At 39.2% G+C, this 17,114-nt stretch overlaps 1 long non-coding RNA gene across 14 annotated transcripts in view; it reads left to right on the forward strand.

Annotated features, from left to right (window-relative positions):
* Window positions 1-17,114, forward strand: part of LOC133069927 (uncharacterized) — a 48,271-nt gene that overhangs the window by 20,299 nt on the left and 10,858 nt on the right. For 9 of the 14 annotated variants that reach the window (XR_009696016.1, XR_009696017.1, XR_009696021.1 and 6 more), the window contains 4 exons: window positions 500-540; window positions 3,714-3,773; window positions 4,950-5,042; window positions 5,714-5,769. This is a non-coding gene — a long non-coding RNA (uncharacterized LOC133069927). The other 5 variants (XR_009696025.1, XR_009696024.1, XR_009696027.1 and 2 more) reach the window with 5 other exon arrangements.

Below are 17,114 nucleotides of genomic sequence, written 5' to 3' on the forward strand. Positions count from 1 at the left end.
TAAGCACATACTACTTTCACATTTGGGATTAGTGGTGGTAGGAGCATCAGAGCTAAAAAATTTCATGTATTTTGCAAGCAGCTGCCATTACAAAAAAAAGAAAAGCTTAGAGTGACTAACGGACGGTCGGCCGCCGTAGTGACTCCCTGGAGCAGGACTGTCACTGCAGTCATGTGGCGGTTGTTATCATTGTGCCCTTTACTTCCATCTTTCCTTCCTTAGCCTTTTGATGTTTTGAAACAATTATCTCCTACTGAGCATTTTGGAAGTTTGATAAACTATTACAGAAAATATCAAATATATATTATTGAGTTACTCTTTTAAAATTCTAGTTTAAAAAAGTTTGCCACTCTGCCTTTTTAGCACCCTCATGGTCCATACTTGGCTTAAAATCGACTGTCCCAATATTTTCTTTTTCATTGACCACCTGCAATAATCAAATAACTTCTTTTTTTTTTAATTCTTAACATCAGCACTTATGTTTATTTGTATCTTTCAGAATGAAATTTGGAGAACTGGAAGAGACAAGATAATAATCAGGTATTCATTATATTTAATCATGTTCAAATTTAATTTTCTCTCCTATAAGAAGTTTAGAACAAAAAAATCTGGGAAAGAAAATTGTATTAAAGATGATAAAAGGTTTTTCTAAAATATTTCAGTTACTAAGAGAAATCCTGCTTGTGTGAATATTTTCACCCTAAGTAGTCTTTCTTTGGGCAAAATAAAGCAGCCTCAAATAAAACTGAAAGAAGACGACTTCCTCCAAATAACACTGGCTGATTACAGAATTATTGTGCAAATTGAAATGTGCGTGCCTGTTACACTTGTGTGACTTTCTTGTCATGGTTGCCTTGCTCAGTTGCTTTCAGCACGGATCTAATAAAACCCCACTATGGGTTTCCTTCCTGTTAGTGTGTCAGTTACTGTTTCTTCTTTATTAATGCAAGTTTTATCTTTAATTCTACCCCCAAACTTTTACACATGCAGTGGGGAAAAAAGTGACAAGAGTATATAGATTAGAAACCTTACATTATAGGAATCCTTACATTGTAGGAAAACGTACATTACAGGAAAATGCCTATCCAATCTAGTAGAGTTAGACCAAGTAGCATCACCTGTAAATAGGAAGCACAGAATTTTCTTGTTGAGGATATGCTATGTAGACAGCTGTCTTCAAGTGAAAGGCATGGTGTCATTGGTGTGTGTCCTCCAGAATGGCAGGAATATCTTGCACTTCCTCCAGGTTACCTCACATGTTCACCTCAGAAGCTGGCTTTCCTTACTGTGGAGGATAAACCAAGCTCCGGGGTCTCATTTTCAGCTGTGTGCTCACAGAAACCTTTTCTTTCTCAGCATATTAAGAATGGTCTCATCTCTCCAGATGAATGCTTATTACCCAAGCAAATGAAAATGTATAGAATCAGATAGCAGTCTATTAATTTGCAATAAAAATCACTGTCAGGGGGATGGGAATATCTTGAAGTTCATAAAATAAGAGCATGTATTATTTATAGCCAGACTATCATGATCAAAAACTGAATGCTATTACTCTCTGAATACTGCTTCAGATCTACGTTAGATGAGAATTCTGTATTCATTCCTTCTGCCAGCATTGTTATGTGTCTGCAGTATGTTTAAGCACTGTGCAAACATTAACACTAACATTCAACATTGAAATATTAACATTAAACTTCATGAGACAGCTGTAATGGTGAATAAAAAGGAGACACAGTCCCTCCCCTAGGAAGCTTATAGTTTAGGAATAAGATAAATTTTACATTTATCTTTACTTATCATACAAATAAATGTAAAATTATAGCAGTGATAAGTACAGCAGAAGAGACCTGGGAAGCCATGAGGGTATAAAGCAGATCTGTCTGGTGGGCTGTGTGGTCAGCAAAGGTTTTCTGAGAAACTGAGGCTTGAGCCGAGACTGAAGCCTGAGTAGAAGTTGCCAGGCCAGCGCAGGAGGCAGGGAGCTTCTCAGTTCGAGGAGCAGCTTGTGCCCAGAAGTCTGGGAGCGGGTACATGGCATTTCAAAGGATCCTCAAGAAGGCAGCTGAACAGAGCACAGACACCATGGTTTAATGGGAGGCAGACACTGGACACTCAGGGCCTCGTGGGCCTGTGGAGTTTATCCTTAAGTTTGGGGAAGCCCTCCTGGTGTTTGAAGCCTGGAGAGTGATACGATCTGAGGTTTTACGGCCGGATCTTCTCTATGTTGGAGAATTGTTAAGAGGCCAGCAGTGGAGGCTGGGGAAGGAGAGGATGCAATCAGGCGGCCAGGGATATTGTCAGTTTTCTGTGAGATGGGGTTTGGTAAAGAGGGCGTAGATGGTGAAAGTAAGACAGACTGAGAGCCTGGGACAAAACTCCAACTTCAAATGAGGGCTTGAGAAATCAGCTCTCAATGTTCACTGGAAGGACTGATGCTGAAGCTGAAGCTCCAGTACTCTGGCCACCTGATAAGAAGAGCTGACTCATTGGAAAAGACCCTGATACTGGGAAAGATTGAGGGCAGGGGAAGGGGACAACAGAGGATGAGATGATTGGTTGACATCACCAGCTTGATGGACATGAGTTTGAGTAAACCCTGGAAGTTGGTGATGGACAAGGAGGCCTGGCATGCTGCAGTCCATGGGGTCGCAAAAAGTCAGACACGACTGACTGAATGAGCTGAACTGAGAAAGTAGAGATTGGAGACACTCTAACGGTGGGGTTACAGAGATCCAGAGGGAGTGGTCTGCACAGTGCCAAGTGGTCACATCATTATAATCACAGCAGCGTCTGCAGCAGCTGGTTAGTGCAGGACTATTACACACCAGTACATTATAAATTTTCTCATTCGATCGTGTCGTAATTCTGTAAGGGAGAAACTTTTATTTATTTTTTAACTGACAAGGAAAACTGAAGCATTGGAGAGTTGAAATAATCTGCCCAAGGTCTCAGAGATCACAAGTGAAGTGTTTGAAATTGGGCATTCTGACAGCCAAGCACTTGACTGCCTGAAACATTATCAGGACTAATACAAAAGCAATCAATTAGATGTAGAAAATGGAGGTTATTAGTTCTGCAGTGAGCACAGCCTAGAGGATGATAAAGAGTCAGAACAAGTTAGAGCAGCCCGAGGACAGATGGGGAGGTGAGGCCATGGAGACCAGAAGCGTGGCCTGCTCTTCTGGATACTTGACCTGGAGGGGGCTCTCCAAAGCCGTGCTTGCGGACTTGTGTCTAAAGAGACTCTTATCCTGCTTGATGTCTTTTTCTAGACTTCACTGGCTGGCCAACCAACCTCCTTCTGCTGTATTCTTTCTTTAGTTAATATATATATGTGTATATATATAAATCTCGTTGAAGTCTACTTTTGCTGTTTATTTTCTGTCTAGTAAGCATCCTTGTCATAATACCCCAAAACTGTTACATTAGGTGGTCAAGCTCTTAGCTTGTAGAATAAGTAACTTTTTTGTTTTATATATTTTACTTTGGGGGCTCCTAGTGGTTTCAAATTGAGGTTTTCTTGAGTTCCTGTACCTCTAGCAAATGACATTTTTTTAGAGATCAGTATCTACTGTGTATTGAATAAATATTTGATGATAATGGATTAAAATGGATATCGTGGTTATCTTTCAAAATCCAGTTATACAAATTAAATTACTTTAATGTCCTTGTTGATCTGTCACCGTCTTAGATTTAACTTCTTCTGTTTGCAGGCTGATGTTGCACCGTTGATAGCAGCTCTTATTGGAGTTCCCTACCCTCTTAATTCAGTGGTAAAGAGTACAATTTTCTTATCAACTCTCAGAATAAAAGAAAAATTATCGTACAGTAAAATTTACTTTTTATGTGTTTCTGAATCCATTTAAAGAAAATTTATGACAAAGATATTGCTGGTTTGCTAAATCAGTGCTCCAGAGACTCAGGACAAAGAAACTCACTGCGGTTCCATGGCAGAGCCAGTCTGCAGGGTCACCGACTCGCACTGTGCCTCTTGTACTGTCTGTTCCTTGACCCTGAAGCTTCAGATTCCAATGTTTATTAGCATTTGAGTGGTCCAGCCTGGATTACTTGTCTACCCTTCATTATGGGAAGTCAGGGGACCTCATTAGACTCACTATGCTCCATCTAATATCTCAGCTTCCAGTGGAAATGTTTTTAAGATGGGAACTGGATGCTGAAAAACTACAAGACAAACAGAATCCATTCCCATCAGCCATTCTTTCTAGCCCTTCAAGTCAAAGTTTAAAAAAATAATATCATCTGCCTCGGAACCCTGAGTCATCTGACCCCTGTCATAAATGTGTGTGTATGTCTATAACTGAAATGAAAGTTTCACAAAACATCCTCACTTTTAAGTATAGTATAATAGTGTGGAGCTTCCCTGGCAGCTCAGTTGGTAAAGAACCTGCCTTCAGTGCAGGAGAACCCAGGTTCAATCCCTGGGTGGAGAAGATCCCCTGGAGAAGGAAATGGCAAACCACTCTAGTATTGCCTGGAAAATCCCAAAGACAGAGGAGCCTGGTGGGCTACAGTCCATGGAGTCACAAGAGCTGGGCACAATTTAGCAACTAAACCTTAATAGCATACTCCTATTTTTCTTATGTCTTTCTTTTTTTTTTTTCAGTGTGCTCGCTGTGGCCCACCATAGTAGCTTTTTGTGTGTGCAGAGCATTTAGTTCACTGCCTGCCATATAGTAATCTTTTGATAAATGTTAGGTTTTATTGGACTTAATTCATCTCTTTTGCTTTATTTATTTTATTATATCTATTTTGTGAGAAAGTAATAGAACATTTTTCAGTTATGATTTAAAAAAAGATTTTTAAATTATTCCAATAATTTATGTGTCCATGTCTTATCTCTATTGCTTCCCTTGTAAGTCTGTTTTGTTTTATAAGAATAACCTGAGCTTTGTTGGTACTAATATTAAACCAGTGTTTATTATTTACAGGGAATCATTCCTGTGGACATGCTTAATACCTCTGATCTCTTCAAAGCAGGGAGCATGTTTACAAATGCAGTACAGATTCTTGAACAGTTCAAGGTAAAACAAGACCACACACAAATATGGACATGATTCCAATTTTAAAACTGAATATATCTTGTGAAAATACTTGATTTTGCATTTGAAGAAATGATTTTTGTAATGTATTATCTTTAAATTGTCTGTACCTGACTAGCATCCTGCAGTTCCACATTTCTGAGGTGCAGTTTTCATGAATCAGTTTGAGGGTGTAGAATTAGCACTGAGAAGTGTCCCTAACTGTTAGAGTACCACATATGCTTATAAAGTCTCTGTTGATGGAATTTGCCTTGTAGAAGTAGTTTTAGAGATTGCAACATTTCATGTCATTCTGTGTATATTATTATTTGCATTAACAATGCAAAGAAATGACCATTTAACTGAAACTTTGTTATTCATAATAGTGTTAATGCAGCATAGCTTATTTTGTTTCCTAAGAGTTAAAAAGTATAGCTTAATTCTATGACTTTTTTTTTTTTGCAGGCTTCATATGCTTCATTCTCAGCTTTATTATAATGGTACTATATAGTATTAACATTTTCTTTAAATATTTATGAAGTAGGATAGTAACACAAAATTCCATTTATTTCTACCGCTGAAGAACCATTTTCATGGATGTTTGTATTTCAAAATGAAATTAGTTCATTTTTTTCTCTTTTCTAATATAAAATATTTTCATGCTTGGTTCCCAGGTAAAAATGACTCAGAAAAAGGAAGCTACTTTATCATTTTTGTTTACACCATTTAAGTAAGTCTCTTATGTTTTTTATTAACTTGTAGGAAAGAATTTTTCACTGAGTTTGAATGCTTAACACAATAGATTAGGTACTTAGAAAATTTGTCTTTTTTGTATACATTAGTGTCATATACCAAATGAATGCCTCTCCTATTGTTTTACAAATAATGAACCAGATGCTGTATACCTTTGAGTGGCTCATAGAGGAGATACAGGGGTGCAGAAAGACAGGAAGCATGAAGGAGATAAACTCAGCAGGGCTTGACTGGGAAGGGGCACAGTCTCTTAGCCTGGCTGACTGGGGAGATGCTCATGCCATTCTGGCTTATAGAAAGAGAGGAGAGCTGGCGTGAGAGATGAGGCTGAAGGCTACTAAGCTCAACTTGCATTTGAAGATACAGGAATTAGTTAGAAATAGGGATTTGGATCTCAACATAGAGATGAGAGTTGGTTAGGAAGATATCGGAGTCATCAGCATAAAGATGGTGGCGGAAACCGTTATACATGTAGGAGGCTCTAGGATGAATGTATGAAGTGAAAAGGCCAGTGATCTGGGAAACATTGACAACTGCTTGGGCAAAGTGAAGAGCAGGTTTTGGTGGGCAGCATGTTTTGTCCCACACCAGAAAGATGTGCTTTCCCTGAGCTGGGAGTGGGGTTATTTGAGTCAAAACCTGGCTGACCGACTCGGGTGGGCGCCTTCTTGGACTTCATGTGCAGTTAGCAAGGATTCGCATTGAATAAGAAAGGACTTTTCTCTTGACCAAAATAAATTTGTTTGAAATATGGGTAGTAGGGATGTGATTGAGTGACTTCACTGGAGTTGTTTTTGACAACTTATATAGCATGCTAAGTTGCTTCAGGCATGTCCGACTCTCTGCAACCCCATGGACTGTGGCCCACCAGGCTCCTATGTCCATGGGATTCTCCAGGCAAGAATACTGGAGTGGGTTGCCATGTCCTCCTCCAGGGGACCTTCCTGACCCGGGGGTTGACCCCATATCTCCTGCATTTCCTGCATTAGCAGGCAGGTCCTTTACCACTAGCGCCACCTGGGAAGCCCAACTTATATAGCACTCGCGTGTGCTAAGCTGCTTCAGTCGTGTCTGACTCTGCGACCCCATGGACTGTCACCCACTAGGCTCTTCTGTCCATGGGATTCTCCAGGCAAGAATACTGGAGTACGTTGCCATTTCCTTCTCCATATAGCACTAGTGGTCAATCCTAAAGGAAATCAACCCTGAATATTCATCAGAAGGACTGATGTTGAAGCTGAAGCTCCAATACTTTCGCCACCTGATGTGAAGAGCTGACTCATTGGAAAAGACCCTGATGCTGGAAAAGATCAGGGCAGGTGGGGAAGGGGCGATTAAGAATGAGGTGGTTGGATGGCATCACTGACTCCATGAACATGAATTTGAGCAAACTCAGGGAGATAGTGAAGGACAGAGAAGTTTGGCATGCTATAGTTCATGGGGTTAAAGAGTCAGTACACGACTTAGTGACTAAACAATGACAATAACATAGCACTAGTGTAATAGTCATGAACTAGAAGCTTCTACCCTCTGAATCAAGTAATTATGATTCACTATGGCAGCCTGCTTCTGTGTGTGTGTAGGAGAGCAAAAACAAAGCAAAATTAGGATTTTGTAAGTCAAAATTAATTATATAATATAATAATATAGATAATAATGTTAATGAAATATTATATTAATTATATACGTCATAGGTAGAATTATCATTTGAAGAGTGTCCCTAGTTTTAAGGTTATCACATATGCTTATAAAGAGTATAAGCCAAGTCTTTATCAATTAGAATTAGAGTTAGAATTCTAATCCTCCAATTAGAATGTGTCCTATATTATATCATTTAGATATCATATGTATCTGTTTATTAATAACATAGTAGTATAGTCAGACCATAACAAAATAAAGAAATAAATGAATAAGAAATATTTTATCAATTCTTGGTATGAAGAAGATACACAGGACGTTGAAAATAACAGTCATCTTAGATCAGCAGCTTTACCAGGGAGATGCTCTTCTGCAGGAGGCTCAAGCGCGTGTTGCCTGTCTCCTTCCCCTCGGCCGGGAGCTGACCGTGACCTTGCCCTGCTCTGAAGCTCAGCACCTGCCCGGGAGTCGCTGCTAGCTTTGTGCCAGCTGGGGGCCCGACAGAAGGGCTGATTCTCATCCATTGGCTCACCCATCCTGCCTGCAAACTTGTCTGGCTGAAAAGCACCATTTGTCGAAAGCCTGCAGCATGACCAAAAAAGCCCCAAGATAAAATAAAAAATTAACTTATGAGGAAATAAATAGTTGAAGGAGTAGCAAAGGACTAAAAATATTAAAATCTTGAAATCCTCAGAAGTATCTGAGAAGCTGTTTTATCTATAAAACAAAAACTGGCACAAACTTTACAAAAGGAGGAGTACAGGGTGCATTGTTTAAAAATGGGAAATGTGTCTAAAACCTCATGGAATGATAAATTGTACAGGGATGAGCCGAAGGGGAGGCCAGTCCTCCAAATTAGAAGAGCAAGTAGACCTCAAATGAAGTGAAATGAGTTTTCAGTAATATATGGATTGATGAGGAGCTAAGGAAACCCTGGAAGGCCTCATTTCTTCACCCCTATTGTGGTGGAAACTTTAGGAAAAGGAAGCATTTCAAACTGTAAAAGAAAGCACGCTTGCAGCGTGCAGCAACCAAAGACGTGACACAGTTTGGAACAATTAAGGGAGACGGCTTGATCAGAGCAGACACAGGGAGGGGTTCATTTCTATACTGGCAAGCTGAGAGTTGAAAACGGTGGGGCAGGGATTTACTGGTTGTCATTATGCCCCTCTGTACTGTTTATTATTATTAAAAATTATATCTGTCTATGTGTGTGTGTGTGTGTGTGTAAGGCACTTTCAGTTCAGTCTCTCAGTCATGTCCAACTCTTTGCGACCCCATGGACTGCAGCATGCCAGGCCTCCCTGTCCATCTCCAACTCCTGGAGCTTACTCAAACTCATGTCCATTGAGTTAGTGATGCCATCCAACCATCTCATCCTCTGTCATCCCCTTCTCCTGCCTTCAGTCTTTCCCAGCATCAGGGTCTTTTCCAATGAGTCAGTTCTTTGCATCAGGTGGCCAAAGTATTGATGCTTCAGCTTCAGCATCAGTCCTTCCAATGAATATTCAGGACTGATTTCCTTTAGGATGGACTGGTTGGATCTCCTTGCAGTCCAAGGGACTCTCAAGACTCTTCTCTAACATCACAGTTCAAAAGCATCAATTCTTGGGTGCTCAGTTTTCTTCACAGTCCAACTCTCACATCCATACATGACTACTGGAAAACCATAGCTCTGACTAGACGGACCTTTGTTGGCAAAGTAAAGTCTCTGCTTTTTAATATGCTCTCTGGGTTGGTCATAACTCGTTCTTCCAAGGAGCAAGCATCTTTTAATTTCATGGCTGTAGTCACCATCTGCAGTGATTTGGAGCCCCCCAAAATAAAGTCTCTCACTGTTTCCTTTGTTTCCCCATCTATTTGCCATGAAGTGATGGGACCAGATGCCATGATCTTAGTTTTCTGTATGTTGAGTTTTAAGCCAACTTTTTCACTCTCCTCTTTCACTTTTATCGAGAGGCTCTGTAGTTCTCCCTTTGTGCCATAAGGGTGGCAGAGAAGGCAATGGCAACCCACTCCAGTACTCTTGCCTGGAAAATCCCATGGACGGAAGAGCATGGCAGGCTGCAGTCCATGGGATCGTGAAGAGTCGGACATGACTGAGCGACTTCATTTTCACTTTTCACTTGCATGCATTGGAGAAGGAAATGGCAACCCAGTCCAGTGTTCTTGCCTGGAGAATCCCAGGGACAGGGGAGCCTGGTGAGCTGCTGTCTGTGGTGTCGCACAGAGTCGGACATGACTGAAGTGACTTAGCAGCAGCAGCAGCAGCCATAAGGGTGGTGATATCTGCATATCTGAGGTTATTGATATTTCTCCTGACAATCTTTACCCCAGCTTGTGCTTCATCCAGCCCAGCATTTCTCATGATGTACTCTGCATATAAGTTAAATAAGCAGCATGACCCATATATAGCCTTGAAGTACTTTCCTTTCCTCTGGAAAGTACAAATCCTTTCCAGATTTGTAACCTGTCTGTTGTTGCTTCTTGACCTGCATCCAGATTTCTCAGGAAGCAGGTCAAGTGGTCTGGTGTTAACATCTCTTGCTGAATTTTCTTTAGTCCTGTTAAACATTTTGTGACCTCATGGACTGTAGCCCACCAGCTCCTCTGTCCATAGGATTCTCCAGGCAAGAATACTGGAGTAGGTGGCCATTTCCTTCTCCAGAGGATGTTCCCAACCCAGGGATTGAACCAGTGTCTCTTATGTCTTATGCATTGGCTGTTACATGTATTCCCCATCCCGATCCCCCTTCCCACCTCCCTCTCTACCCAATCCCCCTGAGTCTTCCCAGTGTACCAGGCCCGAGCACTTGTCTCATGCATCCAACCTGGGCTGGTGATCTGTTTCACCCTAGATGATATACATGTTTCGATGCTGTTCTCTCGAAACATCCCACCCTCACCTTCTCCCACAGAGTCCAAAAGTCTGTTCTGTACATCTGTGTCTCTTTTTCTGTTTTGCATATAGGGTTATCATTACCATCTTTCTAAATTCCATATATATGTGTTAGTGTACTGTAATGTTCTTTATCTTTCTGGCTTACTTCACTCTGTATAATGGGCTCCAATTTCATCCATCTCATTAGAACTGATTCAAATGGGTTCTTTTTAATGGCTGAATAATATTCCATGGTGTATATGTACCACAGCGTCCTTATCCATTCATCTGCTGATGTGCATCTAGGTTGCTTCCATGTCCTGGCTATTATAAACGGTGCTGTGATGAACATTGGGGTGCACGTGTCTCTTTCAGATCTGGTTTCCTTGGTGTGTATGCCCAGAAGTGGGATTGCTGGGTCATATGGCAGTTCTATTTCCAGTTTTTTAAGGAATCTCCACACTGTTCTCCATAGAAGCTGTACTAGTTTGTATTCCCACCAACAGTGTAAGAGGGTTCCCTTTTCTCCACACCCTCTCCAGCATTTATTGCTTGTAGACTTTTGGATAGCAGCCATCCTGACTGGCGTGTAATGGTACCTCATTGTGGTTTTGATTTGCATTTCTCTAATAATGAGTGATGTTGAGCATCTTTTCATGTGTTTGTTAGCCATCTGTATGTCTTCTTTGGAGAAATGTCTGTTTAGTTCTTTGGCCCATTTTTTGATTGGGTCATTTATTTTTCTGGAATTGAGCTGCAGGAGTTGCTTGTATATTTTTGAGATTAGTCCTTTGTCTGTTGCTTCGTTTGCTATTATTTTATCCCAATCTGAGGGCTGTCTTTTCACCTTGCTTATAGTTTCCTTTGTAGTGCAAAAGCTTTTAAGTTTCATTAGGTCCCATTTGTTTAGTTTTGCTTTTATTTCCAATATTCTGGGAGGTGGGTCACAGAGGAGCGTGCTGTGATTTATGTCGGAGAGGGTTTTGCCTATGTTCTCCTCTAGGAGTTTTATAGTTTCTGGTCTTACATTTATATCTTTAATCCATTTTGAGTTTATTTTTGTGCATGGTGTTAGAAAATGTTCTAGTTTCATTCTTTTACAAGTGGTTGACCAGTTTTCCAGCACCACTTGTTAAAGAGGTTGTCTTTTTTCCATTGTATATACTTGCCTCCTTTGTCGAAGATAAGGTGTCCATAAGTTCGTGGATTTATCTCTGGGCTTTCTATTCTGTTCCATTGATCTATATTTCTGTCTTTGTGCCAGTACCATACTGTCTTGATGACTGTGGCTTTGTAGTAGAGCCTGAAGTCAGGCAGGTTGATTCCTCCAGTTCCATTTTTCTTTCTCGAGATTACTTTGGCTATTCGAGGTTTTTTGTATTTCCATACAAATTGTGAAATTCTTTGGTCTAGTTCTGTGAAAAATACCATTGGTAGCTTGATAGGGATTGCATTGAATCTATAGATTGCTTTGGGTAGAATAGCCATTTTGACAATATTGATTCTTCCAATCCATGAACACGGTATGTTTCTCCATCTGTTTGTGTCCTCTTTGATTTCTTTCATCAGTGTTTTATAGTTTTCTATGTATAGGTCTTTTGTTTCTTTAGGTAGATATACTCCTAAGTATTTTACTCTTTTTGTTGCAATGGTGAATGGTATTGTTTTGTAATTTCTCTTTCTGTATAGGAATGCAAGGGATTTCTGTGTGTTAATTTTATATCCTGCAACTTTACTATATTTGTTGATTAGCTCTAGTAATTTTCTGGTAGAGTCTTTAGGGTTTTCTATGTAGAGGATCATGTCATCTGCAAACAGCAAGAGTTTCACTTCTTCTTTTCCTATCTGGATTCCTTTTACTTCTTTTTCTGCTCTGATTGCTGTGGCCAAAACTTCCAAAACTATGTTAAATAGTAGTGGTGAGAGTGGGCACCCTTGTCTTGCTCCTGATTTTAGGGGAAATGCTTTCAATTTTTCACCATTGAGGGTGATGCTTGCTGTGGGTTTGTCATATATAGCTTTTATTATGTTGAGGTATGTTCCTTCTATTCCTGCTTTCTGGAGAGTTTCAATCATAAATGGGTGTTGAATTTTGTCAAAGGCTGTCTCTGCATCTATTGAGATAATCATATGGTTTTTATCTTTCAATTTGTTAATGTGGTGTATTACATTGATTTGCAGATATTAAAGAATCCTTGCATTCCTGGGATAAAGCCCACTTGGTCATGGTGTATGATTTTTTTAATATGTTGTTGGATTCTGTTTGCTAGGATTTTGTTAAGGATTTTTGCATCTATGTTCATCAGTGATATTGGCCTGTAGTTTTCTTTTTTTGTGGCATCTTTGTCTGGTTTTGGAATTAGGGTGATGGTGGCCTCATAGAATGAGTTTGGAAGTTTACCTTCTTCTGCAATTTTCTGGAAGAGTTTGAGTAAGATAGGTGTTAGCTCTTCTCTAAATTTTTGGTAGAATTCAGCTGTGAAGCCGTCTGGTCCTGGGCTTTTGTTTGCTGGAAGATTTCTGATTATAGGTTCGATTTCCTTGCTTGTGATGGGTTTGTTAAGATCATCTATTTCTTCCTGGTTCAGTTTTGGAAAGTTATACTTTCCTAAGAATTTGTCCATTTCTTCCAAGCTGTCCATTTTATTGGCATAGAGCTGCTGGTAGTAGTCTCATATGATCCTTTGTATTTCAGTGTTGTCTGTTGTGATCTCTCCATTTTCATTTCTAATTTTGTTAATTTGGTTCTTCTCCCTTTGTTTCTTAATGAGTCTTGCTAATGGTTTGTCAATTTTGTTTATTTTTTCAAAAAACCAGCTTTTAGGTTTGTTGATTTTTGCTATGGTCTCTTTAGTTTCTTTTGCATTTATTTCTGCCCTAATTTTTAAGATTCCTTTCCTTCTGCTAACCATGGGGTTCTTCATTTCTTCCTTCTCTAGTTGCTTTTAAATATTGGTTTTAATGTGAATCTTTCTACCACTTCATCTGTCTGATTTACTAATTATTCACGTTAAGTGTAATTTTCTACCTTAAACCCAAAATAATCATTAAAAAAGTAACTTATGCATCATATACCTACGTAGGAAAAATTTACTTTATTGTGACATGAAAGATAATATAAGCTTCTACATCATTGGCCAGTCTAAAGGAGTGCTGAGATTCTAGAAATAATTTTTTATCCCACTTTTTCCGTCTTTGTCTTCTTGATATGTCCTTTAAATAGATATTCTAAAAAAAAAAGAATGGTCTAAATATCATTAGCTAAATCTCTAAAGCAAGTGAAATACCCTTGTAACAAAAATGTGAGTAAATAAGATACAGTACTTCAAAGGGTAGCCTTTTAAAGTGATTTCACTCTCCTAATACTAGTTTACCCTGAAAATTGATGATGAAATTCTCATTAATCCTGAAACGTGGTTTAGTTTCTTCTACAGCGTTCAAATAACTACAAGAGAAGAATGGAACAATAGCAAGCATAGCAAAGAAATGTGCACAACTAATATTTATATTCTCTTTTGCTTTTTAGCTAAGCTTAACATGTTGATAGTAATTCTTTTAAAACTTGATGTTGAAGTTCATCTCCCCTCTTACCAGGACTTGGCCTCTGTTTATTTATCTGACTTTTCCACATATAAATTCCTGCCTATAAAACTCCTTCTCTCATTCTTCTTAAGACTTTACTTCAGAATTTGTATTAAAGTAGGTAAAGTAATTTGAGATAGCTTTCTTTTCATGTCTTTTTTTTTAAATCCAGAAGGTATATTTTTATTCTTATTTTTATTTTTTATACTTTTATTCTTTATTTTTATTCTCTTGTCTTTTAATTTATTTTATTCTCTTTATTCTTTATTTGTTTTATTCTCTTTTGGGTCCCCAAGTCCTGGCTACATGGGCTGCCACAAATTTACATTTTTATCTCTACAGGCTGATAACATTGCCAAAGGCTTTGTTGGATTCTCTAGGTCTCAGCAGCAGCTGCCTGCCCAGGTTCTCAGTGTTTTTCCTAGTGTAGGGATGTCCAAAAGGTTACAATTTGTAGAGTGTTGGTTTACTTCTGTGTGGTTTTCTTCTCTCTAGGCTCCAAACTCTTTGATTCTTGATGGTCTGCTAGCTCTCCAGTACCTTTAAATCTATTTATCTTAAAAAATGTTATTTAAAGAATGTAATCAGAGGATAGTTACAGTACTGGTTGGCCTCTGCCATGCACCAGCATGAATTGGCCACAGCTGCACGCATGTCATCTTCCTCTGCAACCTCCCTCCTGCGTCCCACCCTACCCCACCCCTCTAGGTTGTCACAGAGCACCGGATTTGATCGGACAGCAAATTCCCACCGGCTATCTAACTTCCATACAGTAGTAGATATATTTCCATGCTGCTCTCTCCATTAGTCCCACCCTCTTTTGTTTTTTCAGGCTTTCTGATTGTTCCTGGTGGGAGCATTGGCATTCCCAAGCTTTTCCATCAAACTGTGGTTAAATTTTAATGTTTTAATTATTTTATTTAAAAAAATCTGGCTCATCAAACATGAATGAAAAAGTAATGCATCTTCACAATAAAAATTACACAGATGATAATGAAAAGTTCCCATGCTAGTGTTCCATCCTTTACAGTCTTTGTTCCTGTAGGCAAAGTTGCAGTTTCTCTCTCGAGTACACATGTATGTCTATGTATATATCCCTTTTGCTAACATATTTTGTATTTTAATTATGAAACTATTCACACTGAGAAGAATAAAGACTATAATAAAAATCTTTGTACCTACAATCCAGATTTTAGAAATGTCAATATTTTACCATATTAAAATGGTGTAATAGCATTGAATCCCCATTTGGAAAATCTGTTCATTTTTTTTTTTTTTACAGTTCTCCTTTTTCTATTCAGTTTGATTTTCAAGTTTTACCTGTGTTGACACACACAGGTCCCCTTTCTTTACTGTAATTTATATGTGGTGCTCCTCTGACTACTTCCTTGCCAACCCCCCACTTAGTTTGTTGTTGTTATTTGTTTTGTCTTTTTTTCCCATGATGTTAAAATATTGTACCTTAATTCTGGACTTTCCATTTTTTCATAAAGTTTCTTTATATTTAAAATATGTGAATTAAGACTTATTTTGTATCCTTCTCAACTTACAGAAAACTAAAAACAAATTACATGGGGAATAAGAATCTTTAATGTCATAATGCTCCATTGAGGTTTGTTTAGAACATTTTAATGAACATTTTGATGTCCAGGAATTAATTTCTGGACAAGGTTTTTTTCCCTCTTTTTAGCAAATTGTTAGGTGCTTTCAGAATAGCAATGTATACTCTTCTGCTTTTCCTCCTTTTTTAGGTCTGCAATATTTTGATAGCACTTTAATCAATTAAGATTTATTGACTGATGTGCTTTGCACTTTTCTAAGCATTTGATATTAATGAAAATAACTAATGGCCCACATGGAGGTTAAAATTTACTTGGGGAGAAATGAATTCGTGATTCAGTTCAGCTCAGTCGTGTCCGACTCTTTGCGACCCCATGAATCGCAGCACGCCAGGCCTCCCTGTCCATCACCAACTCCCTGTCCATCACTCAAACTCATGCCCGTCGAGTTGGTGATGCTATCCAGCCATCTCATGCTCTGTCTTCCCCTTCTACTCCTGCCCCCAATCCCTCCCTGCATCAGGGTCTTTTCCAATGAATCAAATCTTCACATGAGGTGGTCAGAGTATTGGAGTTTCAGCTTCAGCATCAGTCCTTCCAGTGAACACCCAGGAATGATCTCCTTCAGGATGGACTGGTTGGATTTCCTTGCAGTCCAAGGGACTCTCAAGAGTCTTCTCCAACACCACAGTTCAAAAGCATCAACTTTTCGGTGCTCAGCTTTCCTCACAGTCCAACTCTCACATCCATACATGACCACTGGAAAAACCATACCTTGACCAGACAGACCTTTGTTGGCAAAGTAATGTCTCTGCTTTTTAATATGCTATCTAGGTTGGTCATAACTTTCCTTCTAAGGAGTAAGCATCTTTTAATTTCGTGGCTGCAGTCACCATCTTCAGTGATTTTGGAGCCCAAAAAAATAAAGTCTGACACTGTTTCCACTGTCTCCCCATCTATTTTTCATGAAGTGATGGGACCAGATGCCATGATCTTAGTTTTCTGAATGTTGAGCTTTAAGCCAACTTTTTCACTCTCCTGTTTCACTTCCATCAAGAGGCTTTTTAGTTCATCTTCACTTTCTGCCATAAGGGTGGTGTCATCTGCATATCTGAGGTTATTGATATTTCTCCCGGCAATCTTGATTCCAGCTTGTGCTTCTTCCAGCCCAGTGTTTCTCATGATGTACTCTGCATATAAGTTAAATAAGCAGGGTGACAATATACAGCCTTGACATACTCCTTTTCCTATTTGGAACCAGTATGTTGTTCCATGTCCAGTTCTAACTGTTGCTTCCTGACCTGCATACAGGTTTCTCAAGAGGCAGGTCAGGTGGTCTGGTATTCCCATCTCTTTCCGAATTTTCCCCAGTTTATTGTGATACACGCAGTCAAAGGCTTTGGCATAGTCAATAAAGCAGAAATAGATGTTTTTCTGGAACTCTCTTGCTTTTTCGATGATCCAGCGGGTGTTGGCAATGTGATCTCTGGTTCCTCTGCCTTGAACATCTGGAAGTTCATGGATCAAGTATTGCTGAAGCCTGGCTTGGAGAATTTTGAGCATTACTTTACTAGCCTGTGAGATGAGTGCAATTGTGCAGTAGTTTGAGCATTCTTCGGCATTGCCTTTCTTAGGGATTGGAATGAAAACTGACCTTTTCCA

Source organism: Dama dama, chromosome 15, assembly GCF_033118175.1.
Source record: "Dama dama isolate Ldn47 chromosome 15, ASM3311817v1, whole genome shotgun sequence".
Taxonomy (NCBI): Eukaryota; Metazoa; Chordata; class Mammalia; order Artiodactyla; family Cervidae; genus Dama; species Dama dama.